Consider the following 13,747-nt stretch of genomic DNA (forward strand, 5'->3'; position numbering starts at 1 on the left):
GACATTTATTGTATGAGGTCTACCCAGTGCTAGATGCAGAGGCGCATAATAGATCGATATGAACACCCACCGGGGGCCCACTATGCCAAAAGCGAGAGAAACCCTATCCCTCTCTTTCCTTTTTTCGTCCCCATGCCGCCGTACTAGTACATTTAATTAAGTGATTAAATATAATAAGAAATATGATAATGATAAATATTTGTTAGAAATAGACGTGTCATTGGACCAAGTAAAATAAAATTCATATTTTGAGATGGAATGAGTATAAAATACAAAAAAATTACTTGTGTCAAATCATGCACCACTTCCTCGATCTTTCTTTCCATAAGTCAAAACTCAAATCACTGTTATGCGTTGAATAAGTTGATTATAAATATATAATTAAATAGGCGTGGCAACCGACAACTTGACTCATACCATGTGGTTTAGTTGCTCGATCTCATCCGACACAAGCAACTTGCAGGTTCAAATTTTATCATAGTACACTTGTTTATTTGGTTTAAAGTTATTTAAAGTCCCCTTGATGTTTTTTCAATTGCTAATTCACATACACCTCGGTGTTAAGTGTTCATCTATGAACGGTCAATGGTCAACCTTTGCTTCAAGCAACTTGTGTGTTCTAGTTCCCAAGACTTATTCGACTTAAAGTTATCAACATTAATATATCCCACTAGCACGTACTCTAGCAAATTACATTTATATATATGTCTCTGAACCAAGGTGACAGACAGTCGGTTCATATTTCCGGCTCTTTCGTAACCTCAGCGCCCGCTCTTAATCTTCTGTTAACAAACACATCAAGTGAGTTCTCTACTTCTATTATCTCTTATTTTATAAAAAAAAACTTTATTCAAGATTTACTGGAATGGATGAACTTTATTACGTTTGTATGTTTATCATATTTTGCTATATATAAAAATAAACATAATGATCTTTCGTATCTCTCATACCAATTAGTACCCATTATAATTTAAATTGAACAGATCTTTTACTCCGTAAACAGTGTACATATCGGGTGTCATATACAAATTTTTCAACTCTTACTTTTAGTATTCTAAACATTCAAGTTTTTTTAAAATCTAATTAAATCAATGACAAACATGTATTACGGTTAAGTTCTCTTATGATAGATTAAAATAGACACCTACACATAACAAAATCTAATTGTCACAAGGGGTCTAGTCAGAATGTTAGGAGTAAACTGCAAAATTGATGAACAAACTACATACCATATTTACTAATCGACTAATTAATCGTGTTTAGTAATGTGTTTTTAAGAGGTTTCATGCATATTAAATACACTTTACGATACTGATCTAAACTTATTCAACCCATCATGTGTTCACTATATCTTATTGAATCTTAAAAATAATTTGATATTATATCCGAAGTGTAATTGTGTTTAGCCTTCACCTGATCAAGATTGTGATTTATGACTGGTTATAGACTTTTTTTGATCTTTGATCATGTGTTTTATTACGCTTGATTAGGTACATTAACATCACTTTTTAACTTCTGCCTTTGATCAACAAATAATGGAGTCCTTCATGAAGGAGTTTGAACATCTTAAAATCCAACTTAAAGCTATAAAATCAGCCACCAACAACTTTGATGACACCAAAGTCATCGGATGTGGTGGTTTTGGTAAGGTGTACGCAGGAGAACTGTCTCACTTTAAGGGGCGTACCATGGTTGCTATCAAATGTCTGGATCGTAAACATGGGCAAGGAGAGACCGAGTTCTCTGGAAGGAGATCACGATGCTTAGCCGTCACACACATGAAAATCTTATCACCCTCTTGGGATTCTGCGTCGAGGGTGGTCAAATGATCCTTGTATATGAGCATGCATCTAACGGAAGCCTTGATAATCATTTGAGCTCAACAAATTTCACATGGACACAAGGTCTCAAGACGTGCCTTGGTGCTGCAAGGGGATTAAGTTTCCTACATGATGCAAATGGCACTGAAGAAAGAGTTATCCACCGCGATATTAAGAGTGCCAACATCCTACTAGATGCAAATTGGAATGCTAAAGTTTCTAACATGGGATTGTCAAGGATAGCACCGGCTAATCGGCCATACACGGGTCTCATCACCGGACCTGTTGGAACCCGTGGGTATTGTGATCCATTGTATATGGAGACTTACTACCTAACGAAAGAGTCGGACGTCTACTCTTTTGGCGTGCTATTATTAGAAGTGTTGTGTGGAAGATTATGCTCTATATATAGCAATGGCCAAATTCATGTTTGCGTGCCTATGTGGAAAGAGCGCTACGAACAGAATAAGTTGCAAGAGATTATCTTTCATGATCTCTAACAGCAGATAGATCGGATGTCTTTGAAAATATATTCGGACATTGCATTTAAATGTCTAAAGAAATCTCGTGAAGAACGACCAACGATGCCACGTGTTGTGGAAGAACTTGAGGCTGCACTTGAAAATCAGGAACTCTATGAAGGAGTAAAGCTGACAAATTTGACTGTTTCGGATCCTCTGAACAATAGATCAGAAAGCGAACTCCTTCAAGGGATCCTCGTTAACGGGGGCAAAACGGTAAACGGACACACTATCACATTTATTCATATTCCCAATCAGCATCACTACTAACAACACTAAAATAGTAAAATTCATCCATCCAAGATATTTATACATTTACAACAAAACATTAGAATACAAATGTAATTTTAAAATATTGACACTATAGGTACACATACTCATAACTTGAAAAAAAAATTTTGAATCCTCAAATCTGCTCTCTTTAATTGAATAATCAATCCAAAATCAGTCAAACTAATTAGTTGAACTTGTTTAATGGACAGTGGTTGTCGTGTCATAGGAATGGAGATAATTGTGAAATGATATCTATAGCGGCATGTTTAACTTCAACTGCAAATGAATCTCCCTGTTATATATGCTCGCCTAAATATACTTCAAGGTGATTTTTCCTCCTACGTCTTTTTTTCTCTTACTAATTATATGACCGTTCGATAAGTATAAAGTAAAACATGTCATTTTTATGCAGATTTGCAGTGGGCTGCTATGAACCATCTGGAGCAAAATTCGAAACACATGTCACAACTCAATTCTTGTCGCCACAAATCGCGTACACTATAAACCTTGTGTTCAAAAGGAAGAAGAGTAAAGAACAATACATAGGGCTTGAGTACAAGTTAGAAGGGGAGAAACGAAAGTCTTATTCATTTGTATCGGAGAGAGAGAAGATGGATGGTTGACGGCTGAATTGTATCAGTTTACTAGTGACCAGAGAACCGTTGATCTTGAAATATGGTTTTACACCAAGCACTGTCCAAATTTACTAGTAGAAGCCATCGAGTTTCAGCCTGTGAATAATGTAAGCTCAACAACACCGATTTTTCACACATTCTTACAAAAAAACAATATTTTCCTTAGCTTAGAGTCTAAGTTGGTTATCTTTTACAGGTAAAACGTGAAGTGTTAACGGATGGTAAGGCTGACAAGGAACCCGTGTCAGACACGGAGACATACTGGGAACAAAAATTGCCGTCTGATTATGAAGAAATAATCAAGTTGTCAAAAGACGGTGTGCAATGGAGAAACAAGAAGGAACTGTACTATAATCTTTGTAAGGGGTTTCTAATCAATGACGGTAAAGAGTAATAATTCGAATAGAATGATCCAATTCTATCATATTTGAGATCAACATTGTTGAAGACATACCGCGTGTTCACTTAAACACTTATATATATTGATTTACAGTGGTTTTCTCTAGCTAAAGATGGGAAGAAAAGTCTAATGTTGTCAGCAAAAACGGTTTTGGAAGAAAGCGAATGGGAATGGAATTCTGAACCCGAAACAAGGTTTGTAAAGCTTGTTATTTCCCAGCCTCTTTTCTTGTATACAAGTGTATGTTTTCAATTATAACATTTTATTGCATGTGATGTGTGTTTTCACAGATTTGGACAAGTGGCTGATTGCATTTCTAAAACATTTGGTGTTTTCTGCAAATTCAGCTCCAACAACATACGCAGCTTTCCTTGTCTACGAGTATGAATTACCGGATGACTACAAAGATATCAACCCTCCTGTGCAAGTGGTTGATGAAAATTCGGGTTCTGAAGAAGAATACAATATCTTTTTATGTACACCTCAAACCCCGGTTATCAGAGGGAATCGTAAGATCAAAAGAACCAGCTACAACCCATCTATAAGACCTGCGATAAAAGGCCTTCCACAACAGAGGAAAGATGGTTGGATGGAAGTACATGTTACCGAATTTCAAACGCGTACTAGAACTAAAATGATTACAATGCATCTCCAATTCTCCAGTTATGACATGTCGCTTGAGGGGATTATTGTTCAAGGCCTTGAATTCAGACCCATATAGGTTCTGTTCTGGGAAAGACTAACCATTTTGTTTTCTTTGTCTAGATCTCATTGCAGAAACTCTTTTTTTTGTGATTATTATTTTTACGTTTTATTTTAATAAATTATGACCATGTTACATTTTGAGCATGATTCGTTGATCTATTAAAAACATTTGCTAACCGTATTCATTACTCAAAAATCTTCATTCGTTATCGACTTCTAGTGAACCACTTTAACCTGAACGGGCATAAATGAACCGAAACATGGTCAAATTTACCATGTAAAGTGCATTCCATTTTAGAAAATTACAAGTATAACACTTTATTAAATGATAATAAATAGTTTTTAGAATTAAGTAGACGTTTTATTGGAACAAATTAAGTAAACTAAAAAAATGTATTTTGAGATGCAATGATCGAGTATAAATACAAAATACTGGTGTTAAATCTGAAATCATGTACCACTTGCTCTAACTTCTTTCCAAAGGTAAAAACCTTTTTGCATTGAATCCGTTTACTAATAAATAGTTGTGCCAACCGACAACTTGACTGATCAAACATGTAGTTCTTAATTCAAACCTCAAGGGTGACTCTCACATACTCATATACACAGATGCGGACCTAGGTGAACGAGGAGTGTAACAATCCGGATTTTTTGTTATTGTCTCCTTAGCCGTTACCCGACCCGTTTCTATGTTCGGGTAATTTTATCAATAAAATATCGCATTTATCAAGTTATTAATATTTTATTATTATTGTTTATTATATATATTTTATTTATCAAAATAACTTTGAAGTATATTCAAAATACACCCTAAACTAAGTTTTAACCTATCATGTATCCACACCTATAGTTCAGGGACTAAAGTGCAATTCTAATATTATATTCCTTTACCCATATCCAAGCCCATAAACCTGTAACCCGTGATCCAGATTATTTCTTGAGCCTTAATCTTTGTTCTAAATTTGAAATTGATCCATGGAAATGTTCATACTACCTAAACGATCACACTGACGCAGTTAATTAGGAAAACAAGATCAATGTAATTGACATAATATACAAACCGTCTTTATTTATTATAAGGTTATACCTATTACAGTTGTTCATAATTCAGTTAATCACGTCTGCATCTTCCTATATGCTTCGCGAATCAAACCCCCATAGTTAATTACATAATCGTTGCCTTATCAAGGTCATGGCCAGTACATCAGCTGGATGTCACAAATGCAACTTTTAAAAAAAGGTTGAGCCAATCACCACCAAGTTACCAATAAGGGTCACTTGCCGACTGTGGGTATGTGACACCAACTTTTTAAAATTTGTTGTATGTATTACTAATCACTCAAGAAAGTCGTCGTGTTTTTTGAACTCAAGAGGTGAACTTAATAGTGTGAAAAATACTTGTTTAAATAGATGTGTGATTAGCTAGAAAATTAAAGTTTTATCGTATAGTTGATCAACGATGGCACTATAGCCCTCGTCACCAATACATGTATAGTCATATCCTCAATTTCTTGTTGTGTCTTTTTCTACACGTGAGTCACCAATTAAAAAAAATAAGCATTGAAGAAATTAACGTGTCTTATCTTAAAATGAAGACTTTTTCATACGACGTTAAAAGTCATCATTTGTTCCAAGAATATAAGCCCACCGTCAATAAAAAAACCAAAATTTTATTTATTTATTTATTGTTTTAAGTGCTCCCTTTGCTAAGTTTCTTGTTGAAGATTTCTCCATAATTTTGTTTTATACTCACTTTTATAAATTATGAAATAGAAATTTATAAAAATGTGCGTTTTTTGTTATAAATTTACTAGTGAGCGATTAAATATAAAGTAAGTTATATTGCTTTTATAAATTTATATTGCTTTTATGATATATACCTGAATGCCCCTTAGAGGAGCCGGGCTGGTGCGTGTTGAGGAGCCATCACGCGTGATGGCCTCATACACACCGCCGCCGGTCCCCCATCACGCGTGATGGGGGGTAGTGTGCTTGATGGCTATCATGCAGTGAGGGGGGAGTTTTCGAGAAAATATGAATGTTAGGTGAGGGAGCCGTTGGGAGGGGGGGTAAATAAAAAAAATAACCAATATAAAACCAAAACCAAAACATAATCGGATCCAACTCAAAACCAAATCCAACTCAAAACACTCTCAATCTTCCCCTTCATTCACAGCAAAAAAAAATGGAATTTCCGAAAGACTTGGTTCCCTTAGACACCGATAGCTCTTCGTCTTCGGACGATGACATTCTCGAATGGTTCCCGTTGTTATATAACAAACTTGAAGGCCCGATCCGTCCAAAGAAAAAAATGGTGGAGCGTGATCGTATTCATGCCCACGAAGTGCTAATGAACGATTATTTTGTGGAGGAGCCGAAATACAATGACGAGACGTTTAGGGAACACTTTTGTTTGCCGAAATCTATATTTTTAAAGATTGTAGCCGACGTCGAAGCAAACGAAGAATGGTTTCAAGAATCTTACGACGCGAGGGGCAAACAAATTTTTACGACGCTTCAAAAATGCACATCTGCTATTCGTCAATTAGCGACAGGTAACCCACCCGACCAATTCGATGAATACTTACAAATGTCTGAGAGAACTTCACATGAATGTCTACAATTCTTTTGTAACGCGATTATTAAATTGTATGGCAAAGAGTTTCTACGAAAACCAACAAGACACGACATTACACGTCTTTACGCCGCGCACGAGGCTAGATGGCATTTTCCAGGGATGCTCGATAGCATCGATTGTACACGTATCGAATGGAGGAATTGTCCACGGGAGTTGCGAGGGGCGTATGTTAGGGGTGATATCAAACGACCGACCATCTCACTTGAAGCGGTTGTGTCAAATGATTTATGGTTTTGACATTTTTATTTTGGTGTTCCCGGCTCAAACAACGATATCACTGTTCTGTACACATCACCGTTGTTTCAGAGCGTAACAAATGGTACCGCACCTTTCTGTCCGTATTTTGTCAATGGGATATATTACAGACGTGGCTAGTATATTGTCGATGGTTTCTACCCGCAATGGTCTGTTTTTGTGAAAGCCTTTTCGTTTCTTGTCGAGGAACATGAAAAAGCGTTCAAGAAGTTGCAAGAATCGGCAAGAAAAGATGTTGAGAGAGCTTTCGATGTTTTAAAGGGTAGATGGTGCATACTTAATCGACCGGTTCGTGCAATGAAAAAACCCACGATCTCTAGCTACGTGTATGCATGCATCATATTACACAATATGTTAATAAAAGAATATGGAAATGCAATTTCTCCAGATTGGGTACCGGATACTCCTACTCAAGTTCCCGTTCCCGATTATGTGCAATTAGACTTGCGGGGTGAAGATATTCACTATCGGTTGAGATAGGATCTAGTTGAGCTTATAGGTTCTTTAGGTTTGGAATTTCCGGATTCAGACGAGGAGTAGACGTTTATTATAACTTTTATTTTTTAATTCTAATTTTTAAGTTGAATTATGTTCTAGTAAAATATTGTTTTTATTTTTTAAGTTGCAAAAAAAAAAATTCCTATCACACCATACCACACCACCACCCCTAGTAAATTCCATCACATGTGATGGATTTGAGGTTGGTGACGTGATACACCACCATTGGGTGTGGTATGTGAGGAAAATGGAACTACCCCTCCCTCTTATAAAGTTTACACTATTTTAGAAAATTACTAGTACACTTAATTAAGTGATTAAATATGTAATAAGAAATATGATAAATATGTTTTTGAAGTTGACGTTTCATTGGACCGAGTAAAATATAATTCATATTTTGAGATGTAATGAGTATAAGATACAAAATAATTACTTGTGTCAAATCATGCACAACTCCTCTTTATTTCCACAAGACTCAAAACACTGTTTTGCGTTGAATTCATTTACTAATAAACAAATAATTAAATGGGTATGGCAACCGACAACTTGACCCAAACCATGGTTTAGTTGCTTGATCGCCTCTGACACAACCAACTTGCTGGTTCAAAAAATTTATCATAGTATACACTTGTTAATTATTTGGCTTAAACTTATTTAAAGTCCCCCTTGATCATTGGGGACCATGCATCCACATTGTTTGTTCAATTGCTAATTCACAGACACCTTCGTGCGTTGGTATTAAGTGTTCACCTATGAATAACAACGGTCAACGGTCAACCTTTGCTTCAAACAACTTGTGTGTTCTAGTTCCCAAGACTTATTCGGCTTAAAGGTATCAACATTAATATGTCCCACTAGCACTCTAGCAATTTCCATTATATATGTCTCTGAACCAAGGTACTCAGTTCATATTTCCGGCTCTTTCGTAACCTCAGCGCGCTCTTAATCTTCTGTTAACTAAAACATCAAGTGAGTTCTCTACTTCTAGCTATTATCTCTTATTTATAAAAAAAAACTTTATTCAAGGCATACATTTACTGGAATTGATAAACTTTATTACGTTTGTAGGTTTATCATATTGTGCTATATATAAAAAGAAACATAATAATGTTTTGTATCTCTCATACCAATTAGTACCCATAATAATTTAAATTAAACATATTTTTAGTCTGTAAATTGTGTCACATAAAATTTTACACAATCAAACTTTTTAATGTCTAATTAATCAGTGACAAACATGTATGATTTACGATTTAAGTTATTTTAGGATAGATTAAAATAATAAAGTATACTGGTACGAACTAAAATATTCGTTATTTATAACTTTTCCAAGTCTATTGATAGAAAGTTTAAGGGTATTTTCTTTTTCTTTTTTCTTTCGGTTTACTTAATTTATGTTAAAAATTGAAAACCCTTCAGAAAATAAAAGTCTATTGTTTATTTTAAAATTGTTGTAATGACTATTATACGACGATTGTATATTGTATATCGAATATTTATAAATATTGGATTTTCATGAATTACTTGTGCAGTATGCGAGTCTAAAACTAGTGTGTGTATATATAGGGTAAGGATTCTAAGAATTTTTTGAAATTAAGAACCATTTTAAGCCAAAAAAACCTTTACAAAAATTATAAAACGAAAAAACGAAAGTTTTAAATAAGTAAAGAACCAAAAAAATTTATTTTTCATTCGGGTTTCATAAAAAAACCATAATTATACAAATATGTATATTTTTATTTTCTCAATATACATGATGTGCACATATGTATATTATCATTTATCTTAATTGTACATATATGTATAAAGAATAATTTGTTTAAAATAAAAATATGTATTATACATATATGTATAATTTTGCTAAACCGATATTTAAAAAAATATTTTTTTTATAAAACCGGGATGAAAAATATATTTTTTTGGTTTTTTTTACTTTTTGTATTTTCTCTTTTTTTTGTTTTATATTTTTTTTACTTTTTTTAAAAGAACTTTTTATGGGATCGGAATGGTTCTCAGAGTTCTCAATTTCAAAATGGTTTTCACATGATCATAATCCTATATATATATATATATATCTCAAACATATAAATGAAACATCCATATATTCTCTCAAGTCATCAGATTGTTTTATTTGTAAATGGAGGTTTCTCATGCATATGACCCGAATTTACGGGTATAGGTCTCACCAAACCAAAATAGCCCTTAAACGGGTTATAACATCTCATTAAATTAAAAATTAATCTCACCAAATATTTGATATAAAATAATATAAAATAGAGATTTACTGAACGCTAGAATCTGATTTAAAAAAAGGATATTATTTATAATTAAGAAACAATTTTATAGAACAAAATTAAGTGGGTCATGGGTCTCACCAAACACATATAACTTTTAAACTGGGATATAATATCTCATTTATTTGTGAACCTTTTCATTATCAAACCCTAAATATATTATTAACTTTCTTACAATAAATAAAATTAAAATCCAAAAAAATATATAAATAAATATTATAAACGAATAATTTAAAACAACCCATATAATACAGGGTGTAAAAACTAGTGTGTGTATATATATATATAATATATATATAAACGAAAACATAAAAATCTTACGTGTCGCGATGTGGTCGCTCCCCCTTTTTTCGGAGTCATCAGATTTGCTTGATTTTTAAATGGAGGCTTCTCATGCATTTGACCCGAATTCACGGGTATGGGTTATATTCCTTAAACGAGTTATAACATCTCATTAAATTAAAAATTATTCTCATCAAATTATTGATTTGAAAGTCCTATAAAATAGGATATACTAAAAGTTATTTTATATGATTTTTTTAAATATTATTTATAACTAAGAAACAATTTTAAAGTAAAAAAAATAAGCGGGTCTTAGGTCTTATCAAACCTAAATAACTTTTAAACCGGGTAATAACATCTTAGTTATTTGTGAAACCTTTTTATTATCAAACTCATTATAAATTTCATTACAATAAATAAAATTAAACCCAAAAAAGTATATAAATATTCAAAACAAGTAATGTAAAGCAGCCCCCCGTAATACGGAGGATAAAAGCTATATATAAAGCGAGAGAGAGAGAATTGTGTGTGTGTAGAGAGAGAGAGAGGTGTTACATATACATAGATATATTGACAAAAAAAAAACTGTGGACCAATCAATAATTCTTTTAAATTGTTTTCACATCTTTTTATATAAGGTTAATACGTATATATGTAGCTCATAAAATTAAATATTTGTTTTGTGTGTGTCATTGTTGCACATGTGTAGGGGCCATGCTATTCTTTCTTTTAACATTTCAATTTTATCGTATGTCCCTGATCAAGGCATATGATCGATAAATCACTTTATTATTGCAAAAGAAAACTGATTAAAAAATTAGTTACAATAAATCTCTATTGATGATATATCTAAGCCTCTAACCAAGCCCTATATTTGTATTCTAACCCTAACTTGGTGACCAAGACATTACCAGAATAATCATGTTACAATTAGGAAACTAAACCAACTTGACCAACACGTCAACTTAGGTCCTCCCATATTCACTAACTTGTGAACACGGTTCGGAATTACCAACACCCGAAGGACATGAACTTACTTATATGTAACTTCGTAATTTATATATATATATGTGTGTGTTTAAGTTCAAGAAAGAAATCAAATTATTGCAAAAAATGAAAGAAATGAATACGAGCCACTAGTTTTATTTTAGGTTTTAAATATTTAAAAATATATAAAAAGATGTAAATGCAACAATAAATGCAATCTCTCTCTCCAATTAATACAACTAATATAACCATAATAAATATCTCTCTAATTAATATATCTAACTAATTTAACTATAATAATTAAAAAGATAAAAACACTACTTTAGTTTTATTTTTTATTTACACATTTTTCATTTTATTCAACATAAATACAATTTATTCATATAATATTATTCTTTATATTAAAAAAATAATTTTCACTCAATTTATTAGCATGTTTTTTAACACTAAATATCAAAACATTATATATATATTTTTTCAATTGGTATGCCTATAAAAATTATTGTCATAAATAATAATAAAAAAATAGCATACAAATGTGTCCATTAAATGTAAACAATAAATATGCAACCTACACAAAGTTATATAACATACACTTGTTTTGAGCGATAAAACGTACAACATACAAAAAGCATACAACTTACATATGTAATTAGACATCAACAATTATATAAACTACACAAAGATACACATATCCTACACATTCGTAGGTTATATGTTTTTCGTATGTAGGTTATATGTTTTTTTATTCTTAGAACAAGTGTAAGTTATATGTTTTTTTGTAGGTTGTATATTTTTATTGACATTTAATGCAAACATATGTAAGATAGTTTTTTGTATTATTCATCACAATGTAATTACGTGTTGATGGATATTGATATGTTGAGTTTGAAGAAATTGGTTTTGAATAAAAAGAAATTAATGTATGAATAAATTGTATTTGTGTAAGATAAAATTTTCGTGTGTAGTTTATATGTTTTTCGTGTGTAGGTTATATGTTTTCGTGTGCGTGTGTATTTCATTGATGATAAATTTGTGTGTAGGTTATATGTTGTCTTTTTCTTAGAACAAGTGTAAGTTATTCCTTTTTGTGTAGGTTGTACGTTTTTTGTTGATTTTTAGTGCAAACACATGTAAAATAGTTTTTTGGTATTATTCATTATAATATAAGTATGTTTTGACGGGTATTAATATATTGAGTTGGAAGAAATTAGCTTTGGATAGAAAGAAATTTTAATGTATGAATAAATTATACTTGTGTAGAATAAAAATTCAAGACACAAAAAATAAGTTATAAAATAAATGAGTTCTTAATATTTTCCAACTATAATAATTTAATTAGTTATATTAATTAAGTAAATAAGTATTATTATTTATTAGTTATATTAATTGAAGAAAGAGAATAATTAATACTTTCATTATTTAGCTTTAAGCATTTAAAACTTAAAACAAAACTAGTGGTCCATATTCATTTCTTGCATTTCTTGCAATAATATCATTTCTCTCTTGAACCATCCATATGTATATATATATATATATATATATATATACATATATATATATATATATATATATATATATATATATTTTGAATCAAATACAAATGAAATTAATATGCTAATTGTGAGAATCATGTAGACTAATTATGTAATTACATCATAGTGCAATTATTACACTATGATGTAATTACATAATTACTATGATGCTACTTGATTCTCACAATTAGCACGTTAATTTCATTTGTACGTTAACTTCCCCTATATGTATATAAGGTTGGTATCATTTAAGAGCTCTAAAAAAATTAAGAAATCTTAAGAACTCTTAACAACCAAACATTTTTTTAATTTTTTTTTTATATATTAACATTGTTTAAGAGTTGTTTTATCATATTATATATATTTTTTTATTACATATATTAATCACAAGTTTACATATGTGTAAAGTTTATGTATTAACAAATTTACAGATGTGTAAAAAACATAGATATGTACAAAAATTAATTTTCAAAATTGTAACCGTAAATATAGATATAAAAAATGATAAACTACACTCAAATAACATTAACATACAAAATTTTTTATAAAAAAAAACGTTAGTTTTCAAGAGTTCCTTCAAGTTCTTAAATAATCTAAGAGTTCCGTAATGATACTCATCCTATGTATGTATGTATGTATGTATGTATGTATGTATGTATGTATGTACGTATTACATTTCTAATACAATTAAAAGAAATGTAAACATAAATGATTTGCTAGTAGTAGTTTTCTCGGTTTTTAGTAACATTGTGTTTTTCTCGTGAACCCTCCCGATATACCACACACTTCGTGCTGTAAAAATCACTATTCGCTAGTTGGGCGGTGGGATGAGGACTAGAGATTAATCAAGATTAATCGGATCGGACTTTAATGTATGATTTTCAGTTTTATACACACGCACACA

General features: G+C 31.6%; 1 long non-coding RNA gene across 1 annotated transcript; it reads left to right on the plus strand.

The window, feature by feature from the left end:
- The first annotated feature begins 2,345 nt into the window (after positions 1 to 2,345).
- On the plus strand, positions 2,346 to 3,948 carry LOC143602763 (uncharacterized). The gene is made up of 3 exons (XR_013147906.1): positions 2,346 to 2,557; positions 2,824 to 2,939; positions 3,035 to 3,948. It is a non-coding gene; the product is annotated as an uncharacterized LOC143602763 (long non-coding RNA).
- The last annotated feature ends 9,799 nt before the right edge of the window (positions 3,949 to 13,747 follow it).

Source organism: Bidens hawaiensis, unplaced genomic scaffold, assembly GCF_021521415.1.
Source record: "Bidens hawaiensis isolate Kalapana, Puna unplaced genomic scaffold, B.hawaiensis_p1.1 tig00001961_1, whole genome shotgun sequence".
Classification (NCBI taxonomy): Eukaryota; Viridiplantae; Streptophyta; class Magnoliopsida; order Asterales; family Asteraceae; genus Bidens; species Bidens hawaiensis.